Source organism: Typopeltis vanoorti, chromosome 20 (genome assembly GCF_054136105.1).
Source record: "Typopeltis vanoorti isolate ZY-2024b chromosome 20, IOZ_Tvanoo_1.0, whole genome shotgun sequence".
Lineage (NCBI taxonomy): Eukaryota > Metazoa > Arthropoda > Arachnida > Uropygi > Thelyphonidae > Typopeltis > Typopeltis vanoorti.
Window position 1 is genome coordinate 72,647,523 of NC_143568.1, and position 6,006 is coordinate 72,653,528.

Here is a 6,006-nt window from a genome sequence, read left to right on the forward strand (position 1 = left end):
CCGATGTAGCATCATACACACGGTTATACAGGTACCAGTAAACTCATTAAATTATGATAATTAATTTAATAATAATCTCTTTACTTATTTTCAATCAGTTTTTTATTGCTGATTTTCATACCATATTTATCCAAGTACTTATTCAATATGGTTAAGGAATCGCTACATACCTGTACTGGATTTATTTAGGAGTAAAACATTATCTGTATGAAGTAAAGAGATAAAATTAAAATATTTAATTTTAATTTTATTAATTTTACCCAATTCTCCCCGTGTGGTGGCCGGGATAAGAATAGCGGCGCTGTAGCCCATACATGTCGTAAGAGGCGACTAAAATGGGACGCAGAGATTTCGCTCTTTTAAGTTTCATCCGGAATTTTGCTCTCGGTGAGAGAGGGTCTTAGATTTTGGGAGTTTGCCCTGAGAGAGCATTTTCAGTCTTTGGGGGAGGTGTTTTCCGGCGTGGCCCGTGACGAGCCTTGTCGGTGGATGCTTTTCCCTGGAATATGAGCGATTCTGCTCAGTGGTGGTGATAGTGGGGGGGGATCCCGTCACTGAGTGGAACCAACGCTGAGTTGAACGGTTTTTCGGCTACTCGTAGGGAGTGGTCCGGGGGATCGTCTTAATTTTGAGAAAGGCTTTACTTACATACCAGCCCATGCATGTTGTACGAGGCGACTAAAATGGGTACCCAGGGTAATGGATGGCAATGTTGTAGCTAATGAAGTTTTAATTGAGACTCGGCTATTGCCGTTACCCCACCATGATCAGGGCTTATAGCTCAATAACACCCTATCCATACATTTTCTTCTACAGATAACGGGGAATATGAAAAGTCATCCTTGCTTCACCCATCTAGGGGGGGAAAAAGTGAGACAATTCAAATATATGTTCTGTTTTCCAGATCATAAATAAATATAAATCTACGGATCTTAAATTCAGATCGTTGTTATATTCTGAAAATTTCTAAACTATAGGTTGTAATGTGATTCTAACCTATTGATATTTTAGTAATATTTGCTAACTGTACAGCCGAAAGGCTATAACCTCAAGATTTTGTCCAGCTATATTAGTAGGAAAAACTAATAAAAATGTGTATAAAAACTGCTATATATTTCCATGTTAAGGAAACACAAGTTTTATTATTGAAACGGAGGTGGGTTCTTGGCTGATTTGGTCACTTGGTTTGCTATTGTACTATAAAATCATGTACTCACTTACCTCCCCCCCCCCAATTTTTTTTTTCTTGTCATTATAAGAATGTCCTTTTATTATACGGTTGTTTCACTAACTGGACAACATAGATTCCTTCTTGGAAATGTATTGTTTTAGAGAGGTGAGTCGTTTAGAATTTATCGGTGAAGCAAGCAACTAAAGCTGTGAACCCAGTGTATTACGTCCATGACTGTACATGTTCTCAGCACGTTTTTCCCTTCCCCCCACGAGATATCAGCAATCTTCATTTCATTTGAAAAGCCTTTCTAAAAGTTCGTCGCATCCTAGACGAACTCAGGCTTTTCCAGCCAAACACACGATTACTTTATATTTTATTGATGCTTGTGTTGCCCATCTAGTTGTAATTTTCGTATTATTCTTTGAAGACAAAGAAGCTTCTTTCTTTAAATAACGTACAAATGACCATTTGGTTTGCTTACGTTTATCCAAATTAAACGAACCATTATACATTTCCATGTGAGGATAAAGAATAATTAAACCCATGACTTCCAATTTTGGTTACCAATGAGAAAGATTCTTGCGTTTTCAATTCTTAAACAAAGACCGGAGAAGAGATAGAGAGAAAGAATAAACTCACCAGAGTATTTTTTTTTTCTTTTGTAAAAGGGATTTGTACTCGTTCATTTATTTAGTCTAACATAGTAGAAAACAAATTAATTAAACGAAAACAAAGTCTTAATTAAATTGTATCCAAGTCGGTTTTTCGAACCCTTTTAGTTCGTTTTTACTGAGGGATTGCTAGAAGCGTTCTTTTAATGCGAAATTCTTGATTGTAAGTTCGATAAATGTTAACTCGCGTGGAAAGAAAGAAAAGAATGGAGTAAAGTTCTTTTTGCAAATGGACAACGATAAAAGAGTTAAATGCATTAAATCAAGAACTTTAATTTTGATATTTTTTTTTATTTCTTCATTTTCAGTCGATAATTAAACTTATTAGTTGTTAACATTTCTATACCCATGAAAGAAAATGGAAGAGTTCAGGATGCTGTTATATAAACATATTAAACAATGTTTTATATTTATTCATTTAAGATTTTTATATATAAGAAGTAAAAATCAATCACCTAACGGGTGTTTATTCTTCAAACGGAAGTTTGAAGACTTTTTTTTTTTTATTATTATTTTTTTTTTTCAAGCCCTAACGAACTTTTGGAAATCGGAAGGTAGCTGGTCTCTATCTTGGATCCACCAATAGCCGAATCCAAGGCTATTGATGATTTTAGTGGCACCGAGGAGCGTATATCAGACAACTGGCACCATCTGGTGATCCTTCTAATGCATTAAAATAGGATAACTCAAAGAATAAAACATTAGAGCAATGTTTGTCTTGTTGCACTACAGACCCACGGGCTATAGTCCGACCACAGAAGGGAAAGCTCTCGTTGGCAGACTGCCAAGAAGAGTCAATTCTTATTGAAGGGGAGAAAGAAACAAGGCGATGAACGAATTGGTCCCCAACACGCGAAATCACGTGCTTTATATAAGCAAAATAGTTAACACCACTTTAAAAACTACAATGATCATAAAAGAGAAGTGAATTTTCCGACGTGTAATAATAAACAACTCATCCCACAATACCGATTAATTACCCTATTATCGGAATGGATTTTCCTTCTTCTGACATGCGCAGAAGTGTCGAAGGGTCTCGCATCTGTGGGAGTACTGTACTATAGCATCTATGGATCGGGCTCAGATTGTGCTGTGGCTATTTATGTCAGACTATTCCTGACAATTATGAGACAAGACTACCGAGTGACCACGTGGGTTATTTATGTTTTATTATTAAGCATTATGTAATTCTAGAGCCAATGTTTGCTTGTCTTGTTGATGATGGGCTTGGACTTGGGTCTTATGGATCGGAATTGTCTTGAAAACACCTTATTTCCTATTTTTTAAAAGAATTTTTCAGACTAGTGCACACTACGGAATATATCACCACGAATTTGTTGTTCCCCTACATAAAGATGCAAATCTTGTGTTCAAATCTAAGATGCTTGAACGTAAAAGTTTTACGAGATCCAAAAATCTTCGATTTCACGCATGGCTGGAGATTAGTTCTAAAGCTTTTATGAAGTTGACGATCTACATAATGAGATTCTCTTTATGTCTATTCATCAGTTATACTTTGCACGACAACATGATGTAAAGTTTTATTTTTCTTTCCAAAAATTACTTTTGCATATATTTTTTCAAAACATTTAAAAATACAAAATAAATATTTTTATTCGATTTGATTTTTTTGAAAAATAATTATTAAAAATGTGTACTACTTCCCACACCTTTCAATTTTAAAACACTGATTACTACATTAACCATACATTCGAGTTCCATACAGTATATCCTCAAGGGTCCCTTCTGGCACCGATACTTTTTACGATTTACATGGCGGACATTCCGCACAATCCAATGTCATCCATCATTGCCCTATACGCAGACGACACAGCTATACTAGCCAGATCTATTAAACCTCACCTTGTCACCAAGAAACTGCAAGAAAATCTGCAGAGATTAGAGCACTGGTTCTCGGAATGGAGACTGCAAGTAAACCCTCAGAAGAGTATTGCCATGCTCTACACTAAAAACTCAATATTCCCCAAAGATGATATCTTCCTATTTAATACCAAGATTCCCTGGAAAGCAGAAGCCAAATATCTGGGTGTACTGCTGGACAGAAAACTAACTTTCAGTTCACATATAAAAGCCTCATGTTCAAAAGCATCAAGAGTCATTGCACAGCTTTACCCTCTTATCAATAGGAATAGCAAGCTGGATACCAAAATAAAACTGCTCCTTTATCAACTGTTGATTCGACCCATTATCACTTACGCATCCCCAGCCTGGAGTCACACCTCAAGTACAAATATCCTCAAACTACAGAAAGTGCAAAACAAATGTCTCCGCATGATATTAAACGCACCATGGTACGTCAGAAATGTCCAACTTCACCGGGATACAAATATCTCCTACATCTATTCTTTCCTGCAGTCTTCAGCAGTGAAGTTCTTCTCAGTGTCCTCTTCACATCCAAATGAATCAGTGCAACAAGCAGCAAATTATGATGAAACAGACTTCTCAAAATATAGGAGACCGAAGGCCATCCTACTTCCAAATGAAGATCTCTGAATCGCACCCACTCAGGCAGAGCTCTTAGCTCATAAACTTTTCCTCACACAGTAATCCTTATCAGATAGCAGGGAATAAAAAAGCATTTTGCTTCGCCCTTATAGTCAGCAACGTCTTGCGTCTTGCGCCATACAGTATATATATATATACATATACATATACATATATATCATTTTTTTTGTGACAACTAACTTTTACATGTAATTTCTGGTAAATTTGAATTTGGGGAATTCACTGAAATCATCTTATTTCAACAGTAAGTGGAAGGAGAGTTTTTGCTCTCTTCCGAGTCTAGCTATGTGCGTATCAGCTTGATAAGCTAACAGCAACTTGTAGTATCTGTTCTTAGCCGTTAATATCGGTACGAGTCCCATCAGGGTTCACGATATTTAAACGGAAATTTACAGATACAGATCTTCCTAAACCCCGGACCGGGGAAATATCAAACAATTGGTAGTGGTGGGAATAGCCTAGGTCCCCCCTCACCAGCTATGGATTTGCCGCGTACGCGGACACTCGGTATAGAAGTTGAAGCCGAGCTACAACCTCGATGTTTGGCTAAAGCCCTCATCCAAAGCGTCGGTGCTGATCACATTTTCGGGTTTACTCCGTTCGGTGGTGGCCGTTTTCAAGTTGTCGTTCGAAATGTACAAACGAGAGTTAAACTACTCGGAGGATTTGAATGTAATGGAAAAACAATAGTTCCATTTCTGGTAGGAAGCATCACCAAAGTACTTAGAATCCCTAGATTCTCTTTGGAATATATCGAAACTGATATAAAAATTATTCACGAAATATTCTGGAAATGGGGCGTTGTACGTAATGTAGAAATCCTAAATGATGCAGACAACCCGGAATGGAAGTCGGCGAGGTCATTATCTCCCTGGAGATGAAAACACCCGTTCCCAACTTTGTTGTTATCGGATCCGCCAGAGTAATGATTAACTACCCTGGCGTAAAAAAACAGTGTTTCGATGTGGTGCCTTCACTCACCTTGGGGCAGACTGTCCTAGAGTTAAGTGCAAAAACTGCCTCAAAGCAGGCCACAATGAAGAAAAATGTGAGGCAGCTTGCCTGAAATGCGGGGTCATTGACCACAAAGTGGACACATGCCCATCAAGAACCCTGGCAGAGAGGATGGGAGGTGCAACTGCACCAAGCAATGGAAATAGTACAGCACAGGAAGCCTCTCCACCTTTAAAGGCCACTCCTGATGCTACAGAAAGCCACCGCTCCACCTCTAAGATAACCAAGAAAAACCGTAAGGGAAAAAAAAATTTCCACAACAGAAACGAGCAGTAAAAACCACACAGAAGAAACAGTCGATATAACTACAGTAGAAGAAAGAGAAGCTACAAATACCAATATACATATAGCCAAGGAAGAAGAAAAGATGGAGGCAGATACCAACACTTCCAAGCGGCATTAAGCCCCACAAGAAGAAGAGTTGATAACACCAAAAACAGCTAAAGTATCTGAGACCGCCTACCCAGAAGTCCCTCATGCAAAAGCTGGGGAGACTCTAAGCCATCTTATTAGAGGGATCCCTGGGGTGGCGGATAAATTCAAAGAAGCGATGGCAAAATTAGGATAACCTGAACTCCTCCTTACAGGGAAGCATGGACCTGATGTTGTCAGTGCAAAATG